The 20,020-nt window shown below is 29.3% G+C and overlaps 1 long non-coding RNA gene across 1 annotated transcript; it reads right to left on the reverse strand.

The window, feature by feature from the left end:
• Window positions 1–1,413: 1,413 nt before the first annotated feature.
• LOC108560871 lies at window positions 1,414–16,334 on the reverse strand. Its single transcript, XR_001890996.1, has 3 exons — window positions 15,846–16,334; window positions 1,786–1,809; window positions 1,414–1,500 (listed from the first exon to the last, which is right to left on the reverse strand). It is a non-coding gene; the product is annotated as an uncharacterized LOC108560871 (long non-coding RNA).
• Between the last annotated feature and the right edge of the window lie 3,686 nt (window positions 16,335–20,020).

Consider the following 20,020-nt stretch of genomic DNA (forward strand, 5'->3'; position numbering starts at 1 on the left):
CGGCTTCTCATCTTCATGAAACCCGAACCCGTTAAAGGTCATCATCATCATCCATCGGGGTTAACGTGAAACGTTAAATTTTAATTAACAAGTTAATCGCGCTGCAGTTGTTGTACGAGTTCAAACGAAAAGACGAAACAATCTTTCCACGTGATCATCAGCAATTAATTTTATTGAATATTGAAAATAATTAATAATTACGCAAAACAAATCAATTATATTTTCAAATTTTACTACACAAAATCTACAGAATCATACAATTTTTGTTAATTATAATTAATAACTAATTATAAAGTCTAAAAATAAATGACATTTCCAAATTTTACTATAATAACTTATATCAAGTAAATTTTCAAATTTTACTATTAAAAATGAACAGAATTACACACTTTTTGTGTTACTTTGTTAATTATTATACAAATAATTAATTACAACTTGTAATAAATTAATTAAGTTTTTACATTTTATTTCACAAAATAGTGTTTGTTTTCATTTGTTAATAATTTCAATTAAATTTTCAAATTTTTATACACAAAATCAATTAAATTATCAAATTTTACTACACAAAATGAACAAAATTTCATAGTTTTTGTATTCCTTTGTTAATATTTATAGCAAATAATTACTAATAATGTGTAGAAAATCAAGTAAATTTTCAAATTTTACTATTAAAAATGAACAGAATTACACACTTTTTGTGTTACTTTGTTAATTATTATAGCAAATAATTAATTATAACGTGTAGAAAATCAACAAATTTTCCAAAATTTTGCTACACAAAATGAAAAAAAATGCATAGTTTTTGTGTTCCTTTGTTAATAATTATAAGAAATAATTACTAATAACGAGTAGAAAATCAAGTAAATTTTCAAATTTTACTATTAAAAATTAACAGAATTACAGACTTTTTGTGTTACTTTGTTAATTATTATACAAATAATTAATTATAACGTGTAGATAATCAACAAATTTTCAAAATTTTGATACACAAAATGAACAAAATTGCATAGTTTTTGTGTTTCTCAGTTAATAATTACTAATAACGTATAGAAAATCAATAAAATGTTCACAATTTTAATACACAAAATGAAAAGAATTACGAAGTTTTTGTATTTCTTATTATAATAAATACTTAATTACAACTTGTAATAAATTAATTAAGTTTTTACATTTTACTACACAAAATAGTGTTTGTTTTCGTTTGTTAATATTTTCAATTAAATTTTGAAATTTATATAAATAAAATCAATTAATTTTTTATACACAAAATCAATGAAATTTTCAAAATTTAATACACATAATTTTGTTAACAGTTATTTTTCAATATATTACAAATTATATGATATAATTAATAATAACGTGTAGAAACCTAATTAAATTTTGCTTTTGAATGACAGTTATTTTTCACATATTGTTGATTTGCACGTTTCGTTTTTGTAGAAAGTTCTGTTGTGTGTCTTTTTTGTGTTGTTCGAGCGTCAACCATTCGGAATCATGTCACTGTAAAATTAACAATTGTAGTGAAGAGAATTGGAAGGAAGTAGTGATCTCATTCGATTGCATAATTGCCGATTATTTGGTAATTACGGCGTTGCGTAACGCCAACCAAACGAACGGTCGAAAAGAAGAAAACGAACGATTAAGTAGTGGTGAGTGTGTTTAATAATTAAGACACTCGAAACTGTTGTTTTTTTATTATTGCAATTAGTAATTAGCCATGTAAAAATAAAGTAAAATTAAATTATAGCACAAAAAAAATAAACACTTTCAACTCGCAAAATTTACCTTCGCTCTGACAACAGGACCAAACTGAAATCAACAAAAGTCCAGTTTAATATAAATCCAAGTTATATTAATTATTGGACTTATTTTTATATGGATATTAAAAGTTAATGTGAAAATATTTTTGCTCAAAATGCGTAAAATGGTCACAAGTTGCTTAATTTTAAGAAGCTGTCAAATGTCAAATAATTGATGAACGTCAAATATTATACCATTTGACGTTAACTTGACAGCTTCTTAAAGTTAAGCAACCTGTGAGCAATAGTATAAAAATAGTTTTAAAAGATCTAAGTTTGAAGTAATTAAATATTTTTATAGTACAATATGATAATAATTTCTATATCAAATATTTATAATTGCTTAAATTCAGTATTTCAATGAGTTGAATAATAAATGCCCGTTTTTCTGCCGCAATCTAATTAAAATCCAATTAAAATGGTACGCCATCTCTTGACGTATAAATGAACTAATCAATTGAAGAATCAAGAAATTTGGCATAAGCAAAGTCTCCTCTATAAAGGTTAGGGCGGATATATCCGCCTCTCTTTACTATAATAAAGCAATAAGACACTTGTAGTTTATGTGCGCATGGGTCAATGTCGCTATTGTCGATGTATATGCGTGAAGTGTGCGAAACAGACTGTTAAACCGTCATAACATTTCCTTACTTAGCGTAGAGATGTCAAATAAAAAAGCACCGGTGAATGGTTTCAACGACTTCCTGAAAAAGAACATGCACGACGTTCGGTTCTCGCGCGAGCACGAAGATAACTTATGTTAATGGCGCTAAACAAAACGTGGATGCTTCAATTGAAAGAGCACACAGAACCTAACCTAACCCATGCAGAAATTTCAGGATCGTGTTGGCGCTGCAGACTCATTTATCCACGACGACAGCACCGTACACGACCGTAACTCGTCTCGCTTTCGGTTTCCATTTTCATCATTGCCGTTTCGTATTAAAATTCTACACTACCTTCATTTGCATCTTCTCCATTGTAATTTACCGTCGATAATTTATGGTATGGCAAGTACAGCCTTATACAATCGTTTCTTCAACTGTACATTCGATACATACAATAACTATTGTTAAGATAATTAATTATCAATTAATAATATCCAATTATTGTGATTTAAGATGCAAAATCAATAATAAATAACATAAATACACAAATAGAATGAAACATCATCTCGTGTTGAAACAATGAAATAAAAATTTTAGGATTTTTTCATAAAAAATCAACATTTGTCCATTCGAGTAAATTAATTATGAATTAACAATAGTCAATTATTATGATTTAAGATGCACAATCAATGATAAATAACATAAATACACAAATAGAATGAAACTCCATCTCGTGTTGATACAATGAACTAAAAATTTAAGGACTTTTTCATAAACATCAACATTTGTCCATTCGAGTAAATTGATTATCAATTAACATTATCCAATTATTGTGATTTAAGATGCAAAATCAATGATAAATAAAATAAATACACAAATAGAATGAAACTCCATCTCGTGTTGATACAATGAACTACAAATTTAAGGATTTTTTCATAAACATCAACATTTGTCCATTCGAGTAAATTGATTATCAATTAACAATATTCAATTATTATGATTTAAGATGCACAATCAATGATAAATAATATAAATACACAAATAGAACGAAACTCCATCTCGTGTTGAAACAATGAAATAAAAATTTAAGGACTTTTTTCATAAAAATCTACATTTGTCCATTCGAGTATATTAATTATCAATTAACAATATTCAATTATTATTATTTAAGATGCACAAACAATGATAAATAGCATAAATACACAACAATATAATTAAACGCCAACTCGTGATGAAACAATAAACTTTTTTTTGAATTTTTTTTACTTTTTCATAAAAATCACTATTTGTCCATTCGAGAAAATTGCATAACTTTTGGAAGCTGTCAAATAAGCAATGAACGTCAAACAAAAATTAAAAATGATACAATCTGTCATGTAGTGACTTAAGTAAAATAAGTAATTGTAATTCAAGAATTTTAAATTTTATGTAAATATAACAAATATTACTTTGTCAAAAAAAACACCTTTCGTCAAAGCAAAATACTCAAGATGTTTAACTTTAATAAACTGTCAACTGTCAAATAATTAACGAACGTTAAACTTTATAATAACATAGTATTATAAAAAATAGCTTTAACAAATTATGAAAAAACGAATTGTACAAATTCAATTACGAAAATATGTGTAATTGATTGCATAATTTATGACGTAAAGCAAGCTGTCAAATAATCAACGAACAACAATATCCAATTTATAAAGTTCAATACGATACATGAATGATGTCGCGTAATAATAAATACTCGTTTATAATCCAAAGGTGAGATTATAAAGATCGAATCGTAAACTTTGATCATTAAATAAAAATAATGTGTGTATATAATATATATATATTTATTATACGAGTTATGAAGTGACGGAGAACGAGATTTACAAGTCGTGATTATGCGAAGATAGTTGTATTCAAAATAGCCGTGGAAACCATTCATCGGATGCCTGACTAATTTGTAAACGTGTTATCGATAGCATCGCTACAAATTTAAATAGATAATTGTTGGAAACACGACGTTACAATCATTAGCAAACTCATTGTCTGTTTACACTTTTTTTGTCATATCTAGTTGATATTATGTTGAAAACACAATTATTTACAGATATTGTTTAAATCTCATCAACAAAAGTAAATCTATCTACTGTATGTGTCTTTTGGACAATTCATTACGTAATTAACGTTCAGATTCAATTAAATAATATTTTGTTTAGTTAATTTTAGGTAAATTTTCTTGATTCAAACTTAAATTTGTTAAATTTATTAAAAATATACTAAAAAAAATAATATTAAATAAAGCAAAAAATGGAGTAATATTTCTTATGCATTTTGATTAGATTTGATGTAAAATTTAATGATAATTTTACTAAACTATCATTAAATTTGCAAAATTATGCGAGTTCTTCGTTTTGCAATCTTTTGCAATCCATTAGCATTTCAACCTAGTTCCTCGACTTCACATGTATGCATTATAAATTAAACGAATTCATGACACACCTATCTTCTGACACGTAAAATTTGTTACGTTTCTAGATACATATATATGTTTTTTTTTATTTTAACAAGAAAATGAATTACGTTTCCAGTGCCGTTCACCTTGATACCAGCTTTCAATTAATGTAATTAAAAATTTAATTATCCTTATTTATTTTTTTCTACACACTTTTATATACATCCATTATAATTAACAACAGATTCCATTTACAACTCAACCATCTGTTAATTCATTTATTATTTACAAAATAAGTATTAATCGCTAGATGTCGCAACAATCTCATTTGTACATTGCAAATAAATATTTTCTTGTGTTTCAATTATTAACATAACATTATCAAAAATTTGAATAATTGATTGATTTATGTTACCATATATTATATCAATTTCTATATTTACATAGATTAATTAATCTTAAAAGCAGTAAATGAACATTAGCATTTTAGCTGTATCATTTACAAATTAACTTAACTTTTGAAGTATTTATGTGATAGTTAAAGAAATAATTCGATGAAATACGATAATTTGTTATATAATGGATACAGAACAATAGAATTTTGACATCTGTCAGTTTAAATATATGTCATTTATAGTTAAAAAACAATTATAAAAAATATGTTAGAAAACAAGTTTATTTATAAGTTCTTTTGATTTAATCGTTTGACATTATCAATTTAAATATCTGTTATTTAATGAACAAAGAACATTAAGATTTTGACATCTGTCAGTTTAAATATATGTCACTTATAATATGAATTTCCTTTGTGTGTTGTACCTTGTTGTAATACACATCTACATATGATCACAAGCGAGTGGAGGTTTAATAAAGGAAGAAGAATATTTTATAACAGATAATTGTTATTCAATATAGTTATGTGAAATATGTTAGAAATCAAGTTTATTTGAACTACTCGCAACTTTTCTTTAGTTTAATCGAATTCAAGTTGGATGACTCTCAAATGACTATAGAACAATCAATATTTTGACGTTTCTGAATGTTGATTAAAATAACAACATTTTCAAATTTGGTTTTGTTATTATGGTTATTTAATTATTAAAATCCATAAAACACAAAAATCTTAATATATATTTATTTGAACAACTCGCATCTTCTTTGTTTAGTCTACTCCAATGAAATAATCCAAATTCAACGATTTTCAGATTAATATGAAATAATAAATATTTTGACATCTGTCAATTTAAACTGAAGTATATAAAAATGATAAAATTAATTTATTATTCAATATAGTTATAATTATATCAAATTTGTCAAAAAACAAATTTGTCAACATTATATTATTAAATTTGTCAGAAAACAAGTTTATTTGAACTACTCTCAATTTTTTTGTTAGTTTAACTCAGTTCAAGTTACCAACCAATTAAAATCAATGAAATACAAATGTCTCAATATACATGTATTTGAACTACGGGCATCTTCTTTGTTTAGTTTAATCCAATTAAATCATCCAATTTCAATGATTAATATAGAAGAATCAATAATTTGACATCTGTCAATTTAAACTGATATATGTCACTTACAATATGGATTTGATAAAAGTAATTTATTAATCAATATAGTTAAAAAAAATAATTATATAAAATTTGTCAGAAAACAAGTTTATTTGAACTACTCTCAAATTTATTGTTAGTTTAACTCAATTCAAGTTACCATTATAGATTGGATGATTCTCAAATAGACATAGAATAATCAATATTTTGACATTTTCCAGTTACATTCTTAAAATACATCAAAGTTTCAACACTATCAACTTTGGTTTTATAATCATTTCAATTATTAAAATCAATAAAACACAAAAGTATACATGTTTGATATAGTCGCATATTCTTCATTTTAGTTTGATCCAATTCAAGCAACCAATTTAAATGATCCTCAGATTAATATGAAAGAATCAACATTTTGACATATGTCAGTTTAAATGTCAAATATGTCAGAAATCCAGTTTATAGGAACTACTCGCAACTTTATTTTAGTTTAATCGAATTTCTAGTTACCAACCTGGATAATTCTCAAATTAATATAAAAGAATAAAAAAATTTCACTTATAAGATGGATCTTGTAACAATAATTTATTATTCAAATCTATAAAATTTACGTGATAGGTTAATTCTGATAAAATGAAACCGTTCAAATCTGTAATTCGATATTGAATATTAACATATTTCTTAAATTTATTTAATTACATCTGAAAGTCTACAATTCAGTGCAGTGAATAAGATGAGAATATAGTGATTATATCTGTCGACTCATCATAATAATTTCCATATATTTATCCTAATCGATGTATATTTAATTTGCCAATGTGCATGAGCATTTACAGCGAAATTGTATTTATTATCTCAAGCAGTGCGATTCAGTTGGAAACGTTGCAATTAATCGAATAAACTGTTTATATAGAGCAGCTCTTTAATTGGAACACACAAGCTCCATACGTATAATTACACACTCCAAAGACTTCTCTTCTATTTATTCGTTTTGTTCTCTTCAAAGTCTCTCTCGGAAATTAAACGAAACGATGGAAAGTGAAATTCAAGGTAATTTATAGAGAAATTTGCATGTGGAAAATTATATGAGTCAACAAATCTCAATTTGTCTCACAATCCGTCTCCTAGTTTTAAGAAGCTGGTAAAATAAATCAGGCGTTAGAGCGTAAAGAATAAAGAAATGTTAACAAGCGCTTAATGACTCGACCGGAAGAAGAGGATAAACGATGCAAGGAAACAACGAGATCGATGCTTTTCATGATGTTCATATTTTTTTTTTGCTAGGGAGTTTTTTTTTGGTCGATGCAGGTCTTTCAACCAGGAAGCCCGGTGTGGATACAGGTAGAAAGTAATTTTACAATCACGTTCCATGTGTGTTCGAACGGACGGACAAACTGAAGAAAGAGAGATGGCAAAGTGTGTGCATGGAAACGGATGTTACTACCAAGAAAGTGAAACCGTTTGTTCCCCGCACTTTTCTCTCCATTATTTAAGTGTTGCTCAATCATTCGGGTTTCAAACAAAAGTGTTTATGTTTCGGCATTCGATTCGGTTAATGAAAGACATGATAAAACACTTTTAATTGTACGGCCACTCGAAGAATCGAAAGTTCTTGCTTGAGTTATCAATCAAATTGGTTTAATAGGAAGCTTATGCAACTAGAAATTGTCATGACTACGCATTGTCTGTCATTAAGAGTAAAGATTATAAATAAACGCTTTTTTGGTCAGTTTTAGCTTTTCTGGTTTAGTCATAACAGTGGTTTATTTGAACTAATCTTACAAAAGTGTTTATATTTCGGCATTCGATTCGGTTAATAAACTAAAAATTGTCATGCGTACGCATTGTCTGTCTGTCATTTTTTTTACTTGTCAATAAAATTCAAAGAATTACAACGCTTTTTTGTCAGTTTAATAACAGTAGTTTATGTGAACTACTCTAAATATTTATTTTAGTTTAACTGAATTGAAGTGACGACTTCAATTGTTTTCAAATGAATACAAAATCACATTTTATGACATCTGTCAGTTTAAACATATGTCACATTTTTACGTTTAATTAAATTATTTTTGATACTTGGGTCGTTCTGATTTAAAAGTTCCAAAATTTGAGATTTTTATTTTAAAATTCATATTCTCACACTAGATGCTTCAAGATAAAACTCAAAATCATTATTTCAATTTTGAATTCCCAAAATAGGTTCATTTGAACTATTTCTATCATTGCGTCCCTATCATGAATTTCCGTCAGGTTAATATAGACGGATCACTTATTGACGTCTGTCACGTTTTAAAGTTTAATTTAATTAATGTTAGTACTTTAGATGATAATTGAACATATTTGCTTAGTTCTGTCATCCATCATTTAAATTTTAAAATTTTGTTTCTCGCACTCGATACAACTTAATTTCATTATTTTAGTTCTAAACTCACAAAATATTTGTATTTGAACTACTTCTCTTGGTTAAAATTAACTCAATTAATAAACTTGCTATGAATTTAACATATGTAAACCAGTTTACTCAATAAGTTTCTTTTCCATATCCCGCGAGATGGCGTCTCAATAGAATATATTTACTAAGCCTACATGAAATTTCTGAGTCTATATCACAAGCCCGACAATCGAAATACCGTCTATGGAAATCCCGACTGTATCGAAATCCCGACTATATCAAAATCTCGACAACCATAATCCCGACAGTATCAGAATCTGGACAACAATAATCCCGACTATATCAAAATTCGCAGATCTTTGTTAAAATTCGCGTTGTTTCAATTCCAGCTATTTCAATCTTCTAATAGCCACGCCTTTACTGTTATTCCACGCAACGAAGATCGAATTTCATAGCTTTTCAAAGATTTAATGGATATTTTCAAATGGCAAATGCAGCAATAATAAGTCGAAAACTGCGTCTCACCAGTTACAAACATTCGATGTTCGTCGTGTTTCTCGGTACAAACAATTATCGCTCTGGAAATTGTACATTTTCCGAAGGTCGCACCTATTTATAACCGTTTAAAAAAACAAATAGTCTTTAAGAATGTCCCAGAGGTGGAAGAAACTTGGAAATAAGTAATTGACTTTTCGAGGACTTACTTAGAACTACTCAAAGTACATAGTGACATAGTTTACATAGGAACAATTGCGAAATTATTTGCAGAGAAACAGAGATAGAAAGAGAGAGAGAGTAAAAACTATTTGCGTGTTAAATACATAATATTTATTACTTGCAAATATTTACATCCAAGTTTAGATTTCGCTTCCAAGGCAGGGCCGGCTGCTTATTATTTGTCAGGAATTTTACGATGTTTTGTCTTCGAAAAATGTTTGCTACCAAACGTGCACACGTAAAATACTTACACCTTAAAAAAGGGTAGATTTTCATTTTTAACTTTGCATTTTTTCAAAATTCAGTCAATTAATAATACTAAATAATTTAATTTTTAAATATTTTAAAAAATTCGAAAATTTTCTTTCTTTTTTTTTAATTTTACAGATTTATTGTTAAACTCTCTATATATTTTATGATTACATCAGAAGCGGTCGTCTATTGCGCATCTTTTGATGAAACAATAGTTAAGTAATATTTATTAATGAGATATTGTGATTTTTATATTACTTTTATACCACCAAGTTTTATTGAATTACTCAATAACGACAAACGTCGAACATATTTAGCAAACAAAACTATAGATTTGTGTCATTTTCCGTTATCCTGTATTAAATTTAGAAATTTAAGTTTTTTCGCAATTATTAGTAAAATTTTCGGTTCAAGTATAAATCCATGTGGAACTCCTGTAGACAAACATGATTCATACAAATCATAATAGATTATTATAAAGTATTGTAAAAGGTGGTCCAAATTGCGTGTATTAATTGATGATAAATCATTATTTACGTTGCAGACGTTTCAATAAGACAATATAGACTTATATTTGTGATGAAGTATAGGAATGACTTTCAATTAGTGTAATAGCAAAATGAATCGTCATGAGTTTTGCCAATACGCGGATTGAATGTTAAAGTGGGCACTAGTAGTAATAGATACACGTGTGTGTACGCTCATTTACTATTTATAAGTCGTACATGGATGTAGGGGGAAAGCGCAAAATACAGTTACAATAATGAGTATTTTCGATGCAGAAACAAATGCATTGTCTCACGCACTCCGGATTTTCCATTTCACATACATACGAGCTACAAAAGAAATATTTTTATTATTATATAGATATATATTTGTACGAGACAGTTCACACGTTAATACCAGCCAGAAGCCTCATCCTTCCTCTTAAACATCCTCATCCTCATGTGAAACACGACCTTTTTCTCTCTCTCTCTCTGTCTCTCTTCCTCACTCTCTTTAAGCTCTTCAACATCTTGAGCAAATTAGCTAATGCATTTCTAAATTGCAATTGAAACACATTGCATTCAGAGTGTCTAGCTGTCGGCGAGTGTCAGCAACAGCGTCCACCGAGGATTGAAAATGTGGATTCCACATTTGCGGCGTGTCGTTATCGTCCACTAACGAGCTTAATCTCGGATTAATGGACGCCGTTGTAACGTGAGGATACAAATATTATCGAGCCTTTCTTCATCACGTCACGTTCTCTCAGCAAACACAAACAAGTACTTACGATGAAAGGTCAATACAAATATTAGAAATTTCCAGTAACTTAAGCCAATTAGTGAATGTTTAAATATTTCAAATACACTCAGATAACGTACATAATGCGTACATAAATTTTCGAATTCGTTAATCCGACATTAAATTCAAATTTTCGTTCGCTCTAACGTACTCGACGTTCATACGAACGTACACTTTGCAATTAAACCATTTACATATATCAGCGTACACATTTCAATTTAATTTCAGTCAAACCGTGTTGTTATTTATTGTTTTCCTTAAACGAGTTTTAGAATTTAACATATTTAATATATCACAAAATACGCATATTATCCACAAAAATGCAATTAACGTACATAATGCATACACAAATTGTAGTATCTTAAGTTTTTTTTGTACAAACGTATCTATTCATTCGCTCTAACGTACTAGATGTTCATACGAACGTACATTTGGCTATTATATCATTTACATATATCAGCGAACAAATTTCAATTTTATTTCAGTCAAACCGTGATGTTATTTAGTTTATTCTTTAAACGAGTTTTAAAATTCAAAATACACATTTTATACTCAAAAAACAGTTAATGTACAAAATGCGCATACAAATTGCGTTAATTTGGCATTCAATTATTATATTTAATATTTTTTTGCGTAAAAACGAATCTCTTCGTTCGCTCTAACGTACTCGATGTTCATACGAACGTACACTTTACTATTTTACCATTTACATATCAACGTACACATTTTCTTAATATTTCATTCAAACTGTGATGTTATTTTGTTTTTCTCCTTAAACGAGTTATAGACCTTTAATTTATCGCAAAATACACATTAGCAAAACATAAATAATTTAGAAATAAGTAAAAGTTAAAAATGAACTATTTTAGTGCAGCAAATGTATCTTAAATCTTTCAAAATACTTGGCACAGGACTAAGACGACTAATAACACGTTCTTAAATCAGGTCTTCCTTCCCAAAAACAAAAGTTAACAAAACTGCAGATGATTGATGAGACTTTTAGTCCAGCTTCTAACATATCTGCAAATTCAAATTTTTATACCAAAAATTGTATATTTCATAACACAAAACATACTACAAATTGCATGTAATAAAAGTAATTTACAATCATAATCTGGAAAGGAAGTTTTCAAACGTTTTAAAAAAATATAACAATAAATATGTTGATATTTCAGTTATAAAATATACTACATAATCCCAGCTAATCTCTTGATCTACATTACAACCGAATAACTTAGTGGCTTTTAGAGACGTGGATTACAGCGAGATTATCGAGCATTTATTAGTCATTCGGTCGTGTAAATTCAACGATATTATTCCGATAATTCCCATCTGGAAAACGAAAACATGCGGATCTTTCCAAATAAAACAAGAATATTCTTGGAGCGCATACTTCGCGGAATGCCGACGATGATTCGATTCTGCAACGAAAAGCGTGTTAAGATAACCTCGCATTCTTCGAACCAGTGTAACGCGAATAGGGAAGTCTCATCATCACAGTTGAGATAATACTTATCTACAATAAAAGTATATATAAATTGATCATTATATAATATTCTGATTGTACAGCAATGAATCATGGATTTATATTTAAATTGGAAAAAATGTTGTTTGAGATTGTTCAATCGTGTAGAATAGCGTTTCTCATTCTACGATTCGCAGTATTGGGACATATGTTTAAGGTGTCTAAATTTCATCACTAATTGGATCACAGTGCAACTTCAAAGAAGTATGTTGGTTCGCGTAGCTTAAATGACAGCTGTCACCTTGTGTCAAAGCATCAAAAAATAGGTTATAAATGATTGGGTCGAAAATGGATCATTGATCTTTGGAGTTATATAACAATATTTTAAAGCTTTCGTGAAATGTCAATTGTAAACGAAAAGATCATTATGAGAAGAAAATGTCGCAATTGCTATTGACCCAGGAAGAGAAACTTGAGACTTGCCAAGTAATTGATCAAAAGATACAGTTCGCAGCTAAAAATGGATATAAACTCGAAAATGCCTCAGCATGAAACGCATATAATGTTACTAAGTACATCCATCAACTGCAAAAAATGTGTGTAAAGAAACATGCAATGATGTAATTAATCAAAAGGTACAGTTAGCTAATGCGACGGAAGAAGTGAAATTGTTAAATCGTAACGCGGGTTTTCGTAATGCAATTACGTGGAACAGATTGGGGTTGATGTTGATCCCTTGGATTAGGGTCGTTGAGAAGGGTCGTGCAGATGAAACCCGAGAAGTGGAATGGTGGGAAAGGTCATTTCTAGTGCACTTTTCTTTTTTCTTTCCTTCTTCAACGTGCGAGAGGGCTGCTGAAAGTGAAAGGCTTTAAAAAGGATTACACACGGAAAGAGAGAACACAATGGACAATTGATGCTTAACATTTAGATGGAAAAAAAACGTATCGGATCAACTTCCTTAAAGCGAAATGAAAGACGTTGACATAACAGAATAATCAATTGCAATAAAAAGTATGAGATTGTTGTTGTTGTTCGTAGTTGAATTTGCAAATTGCGGAAGATTTCGAAAATAACCTGAACCGGTTTATAATTACTAAGTTTTGCCTTCGCTTCGACAAAAAAAATAAAACGCCGTGAATCATGAATTTCGTATGCAACAGTTCTATATTTATTTGCTCGACACCGATCGGTTTTGATTTATCGACTCAGAATCAAATTGGGTCGACCTTCGTTCGATCGGACAACAAATGAATAGTGCTAATGCGTGTCAATGTCGTTTTGACACTGAATTTCAAACGATGTTCTGGGAAAACGAGAATTGCATTTTACATGAAATTTCATAGAAACTTACGAAATCGACGTCTATTTGCGACGCCGCGTGCCTTTAATAAAAACGTCTTTAAATAGGTTAGGTTAGATCTGAAAACTAGGTTATCGATACGTCAATTCATGTTAGGTTGTCATTTTTGTTTCTTAAAGTTATATCAGTTATCAGTGAAACATGAAGTGAAAAAATGACAAATTTAACGTCAAAGTTGACAAAAATTACAAACTTAAAAATGACATTTGACAACGATAATTATATAAAAGTTAAATATTTGTTGACAGTTAAAGACCGACTTTCAAGTTACGTATATTCCTATTAACAATCATGAATTGCGAAATTGTACAGATAAGATATAAAAGAAAACAGTTTATTTGAAGATAAGATTAGGTACAGTTCTTTAGATTTATTGCAGCATAATAAATAATTAATCACTAACCGAAATACCATTAAACGCAATGCAATACTTGTCTGATTATTGAAACTATAAATTATATAACTTTTGTCCAATTTATAATTCCGATACGCAAGTATTATAACAATTATTCGCAACGTATGGCGTGCGAATATTTGTATGTATTTATGAAATATGAATGTTATCTATTTGGTGCGATATCAATATAGACTTTTCTAGATACCATAAATGTAATCACAATGACAGATCGATTTGAATATTGCAGGTACACGTATATACTTATTTATTTGCACGAGACTCCTGCTGCACCGAGGCCTTTGAACTCTTGTTTACATTTAGGTTGCTTGGATACCGGATTTATTTGCAATTCAACGTACGTACATAATACTAAAAAAAACAATAAAGGAAAAACAAGAAGGCAGTGAATGAATCACTTGATATTTTAGAAAATATGTTTATCAGATAACCAAGATTACAATAGAAAAACAAAAGTAGATCACAAACATAAACAAGATCAAAGAAAGTATAAAAGTACCGAATACAATTAGATTAGGAATAACAATTTGAAAATCATTCAAGAAAGCAAAATTTTGAAGAATTTAATGAAATTAGTGATTTGGTAATGTATAAAATGCTTGATGGTTAAATTGATTGTATATAAGATATTGGAATATATATAGCAAAATATGTTATAATCATGATGACAATTAAAGGTAGGATTAAATGCTTGTATGAATTACAATATTATATTTACAATTATTTTTAGTAAATTTTGTGGTATTTGCTTTGAAATCAATACATTCGAATCATATGGGATTATCAAATAATCTCAGATATCATAGATCAACAAGATAGGTTACAATCTAGATGATAATTAAAGGTAGGTTTAATACCAATCGATAAAGTTGCAAAAAATTACAAAAGAATTGACAGAAACAAATGACAACAATTGATGGATAGCAACAATTTCCAGGGGGACAAGAGGAAAACAATTGAATCGTAGGCGCGTTCCGATTTTATTGACACGGCAGAGAGATAGATGGACATACGATATATGAGTCAAGGTCTTATGTAAATTTCGTTACACAACGCGGGCTCCGTGGAAACCGGTGTCGCTTTGGACCGAAACCTAATAATAACGTTAAGGTAAAAGGTGAGAAAACCGGATGGTCGAATGCAAGGCGCGTGCTCGGAAGCTAACCGAAAACCGCCAACCCTCCTGCACCAACAACCCCCTTGTCGCACAGCGGGGAACTGGGAGGGTAATAAAAACCCACCCCAGACGCGGCGGAGCCCTTCGTATCGATTTTAACCCCTAATGCTGAATCTAGGTTAGTGCCGTAAAATCGACCTGCAATGTTTTGCAATCTATTGTTATTGTTGTTTATCCGTTGTTGTCGAGGTTATTGTTGTTGTTATTGTTACTGCGGGTCGCTATGGCATCGAATAAGAATTCTAGTATTTTCCAATTGGATTGGTCAAAGGGCAAAAGCGTTGCCCACTTGATACTGGTTTTCCGATCTCTGACCATCATCTCCGTCGTCCACCGCGTCTACCTTTTGTTTCTATTAGTTTGCCGGCGTTTCGAGTATTGGCACTTACCCATTCTGAGGAAGAGGAAGGAAGAAACGCTGCACTTTAGCACACGGGGAGGCCGGTTCGTCTACCAATGGATCGTCAGACTGCACTCACGAACACTGCTGGCATAATTGGCACCGAGGATATTTGTTAAATTGGTCAAAATTATTAATAACGTCAAAAAGGGATAAAGATGGGCGAGCCTAAATATACACACACACGCGCGCACGCACACACATACACACACACTCACGAGGAGAGGACAAACATACACACACACATAAACATGCATGCATGCGTATGATTTGCGCTCGCTTGGGGGCAGCACCTGATCCGATGGACCAGGTCTGGACTTGGGTCCTTTTGACCTTTCAACACTCTACAATCTGTACGTTCGCGATTCACACACTCGTTCCGCTCGCTATCCGCGTTTGCTTATGATAAACAATCTATGTACAAGCAATTATTATTCAATTATGCTGATAACACTATCAACATGATTGCGCTTTCGGACTGCATTTGTGTCTGGTGGTAGCACCCTCTTGTAGCAGAACAACGAAGCACCAAGTATCTTCAAAACTACTAATTACAATCTAATTGGACATGAAAAACAGATTCAAAGCAATAACAATAGTTTAAATACATTATAACTATATACTTACATATATGAATAAACTTATTGAAAAGTTGTTCATGGAAAACATCATGATTTGTCTCAACAATTTCATGTTATTTAAATATATAGTATTCAGTTGAGCAAAAGAGGAAGAAGTAAACATTGTGTCTGCTAAATCTATATAAAGAAGACTGCTTACTGCGTTCAACTTACCTTATAATTCGTAATATTACATACTTCTGTGTATAATAAAAGAAACTTTAGATATGTCAAACTTAAGGTAGGATTGACAAGTTTGTTTGTCAATATTTAAGTACAAAACAATACTTACTAATTTAATTTATATTATTAAAAGTACTAAGGATACACAAATGACACAATTCCATGTCTTTTGAATAAATTAATCTACTTACAGTGTGTGATTAATTGTATTATCACAAGTATTAAGAGAATTGAATTTTATTTGTACTTGCAACAAAACTTAGAAATGTCAAAAATTGTGTATAAAGTTTTATACTTACCAACACTTAGATAATCTAAAGTTGTAACAACTTATGTGTTTCCAGAAGAAGGAAGCTACTGCATCTTATTGCGAAGATCTGCAGCAAGATCAATGTCTTCGTGGTGAAATTTTGGCGGACGATGCTCAAAACCGTTATGTCAAGTTGATAGATTTTGAATTATAATTGACGTTGATGATAGCACCATCTAACGATAGAATTACAAATTGATTGACAACTCTATTACCAATATATTAATCCTTCGTTCCAATTAACAATATCTGAATAACTGATTCAAATTCCCCAATTCAAATATAAACCTAATAAATACTAGGAATTGGTAAGGGATGCAAAAATATGGTCATAAAAAAACTTGTCAAGTAACTTGTATTGGTATAAGTACTTGGAAAATATTATGAGAATTGTATAAATATAGTGAGCTACACAATACGCGATACTTACCAAGTACTATGCATCAATACATGTAGTAAGGGAAACACAAATATATCTGAAACAAATACCCTCTTACGGAAAGTTGACGAATTAAGTTCAAACTCTATTACCTGTATCTTTTCATGTCATTTCTTTCACAATAACACAAAAATCCAACAAAAGAAAAAATAAAAACTTATGAACGATTTGAAAATTCACATTTAGAATTTAATTAAAACTATGAAATATTAAACTAATTGTCTACAAATGATTATTATTAATGAAAACATAGTTATTTTTATGAACAAATGTAAAACTTTGTGTGTTGAAGTCGTTGCATGCTTTGCAATTCCATTGTTTATGCTCAGTCAATACAAATTATTATTGTTAACATCATGTACGTGACTTCGAGTTAAAAAGTGAACACTTATAAGATTAAAATAAATTATAGTAATTCTATACGCAATTATTTTGGTACAAATTTATAATAACTTAATAAACTTAAGAAAATGGTTTTTAATTGTTGCACATATATTATTATTTTCATATTATTCAGTCTTCTATCTGATATAATAAGACCCAATACACTACCTTGTGGTATACCTGATGCAATTTGATACAACTTACTTGTTTCTTCCTTCAATTGTGATAAGGATTAGATTATAATTTTAAAAAGTTGCTATGGTAATTAATCATTTTCTGTACCAAAACGAAAGATGAAATCAAAGTGTCTGAGAATCAGTTTTTTTTTAAGAATTTGAAACATTTCGAACGTTTTATTCTAGATATCTTCCATAACACACTGTGTTAACAATATATAATATATTTAATATATGGTAGTTATAATGCATTCCAATTTAAACAAAAAGAAAAAACAAAAATACGAACAAAGAGACAGTAGTTAGCTACACAAAAATCACTTCAACCGTTTTACAAAAAATATACATATGTGTGTTTTGCATATATCTATATATATATTTATTTATTATATTAATAAATCACTTTAAAGAGACATACAAAGTGGAGAGGATCACAAAGATAGAGAGAAATTTACACAAGGGGATAAAAATCGAAAACGTAGATCATGTAATAATAATAATAATTAATAATCGTGGTACAACTTTCCACAATGGGAAATAAGAAACGATATTGTATTCACCGTAAAGCCTCATCTAAACACTACGATTTCCCCGTCAAAGAGCTAAAGCTCGATAAGCTCGTACAGTTGACCGAAGCTCCGAATCACTACTTTCTTTATTTGATGAATTTATTCGCTATTGCAGTTTCAAAAATCTTAAGTTTAACGGAAAAAAAAAATTTGCATTGCGTAAGTAGTTAATGAAGTAGTTCATTAGTTCTTACAGCTCAAGCAAATCCGCTTTAAACCTTCATTAACTACTTAGATCTAACATCTACCAGTTTGATATTAAGAATATGATAGTGTTCAAAGTAGGCTTTAAATGCATACGCTCTGTTATTCTTTTATATAATTTTAAATTGCTGTCAATAGTAATTCATATTTCAATATTTCCTCCTGATTTTCATATTTCTTTTGTATTTATTTAAGCGTTTTCCATTTCACCAAGATTCTTAATATTTATTTTATTATTATTAGTTTTTTTTTTAAATTACATTATTTTCCGATCACCGCAAAGTTTAAACATCTTAAATTCCTATCGAGTCGAATTCAGAGAGTTTTTCCTCTGTCGTTATTAAAAAATAAAATAAAATTTGTATCTCTTTACAATAGGTTTTTCTTTTTGGTTTCGTGCTCAACGAAATTTGCCACATCAGTATTACTACTACTTTAACAAGTGATTAGTTTAACCGTCGATTAAGCCGCATCGATTAAGAAAATAAACGGTTTTTTTTTATATATATTTCGTTTTGTACATGGATTATTGTGTCTAAAATTATTCAGTTTTCGTGGGCTAAATTGAAGCAAATCGTTATTATTTTTGTTGGTTTTTTTTTTCCTGTTACTTTTATATATATTTTTTTTTTTTGGTTCCCAACCTCTGCAAATCTGCATAGACCAAGTGATATATGAAAAAGAACACTTCAGTAAATGTTAAGACCGAAAAATATCTCCAAAAATGAAAAAACAAAAGTTATAGATGTAACGTATGAATCTCTTGATTTTTGTAAACAATTTTTAAGGCTGTTAAAAATTACGTCGAACATCTCTTAATCTTAATTACACAACTTTTTCTAATGTTAAATTTTATATAAAATTATAGATTTAACGTTTGATGTTAATTGCTCGAATTTTCATAATGAACTTAATTTGTAGACTTAACATTAGAATTGGTTGAGTTATGAACGGCGATTATTGTAAGTGATATAAATGAGTTTAGTAAATTGACGAAAAATCATAAAATATTATCAATCAAGCGCAACTTTATCCAACGTTGAGTTAATGTAAACTTAAGTTAAAGTTATGATCTTAACATTATATAGGATGAGTTGCGAATAGCGTAAGATCTTAAAGTAATAATTGACTTAGTTAAAAACAATAAGTTGTCTTTCCGTCCGATTAATTTAGGAGACTTTTACTGTATCAACTTTTTTGGGAAAATGTACGTGATTCCTTCAATCTGTTAATTAATTAATTTAAAAAAAAAATCAATTAATCAATCAAGGTTTACTTT

This window comes from Nicrophorus vespilloides, unplaced genomic scaffold, assembly GCF_001412225.1.
Source record: "Nicrophorus vespilloides isolate i.1.1-1 unplaced genomic scaffold, Nicve_v1.0, whole genome shotgun sequence".
Classification (NCBI taxonomy): Eukaryota; Metazoa; Arthropoda; class Insecta; order Coleoptera; family Silphidae; genus Nicrophorus; species Nicrophorus vespilloides.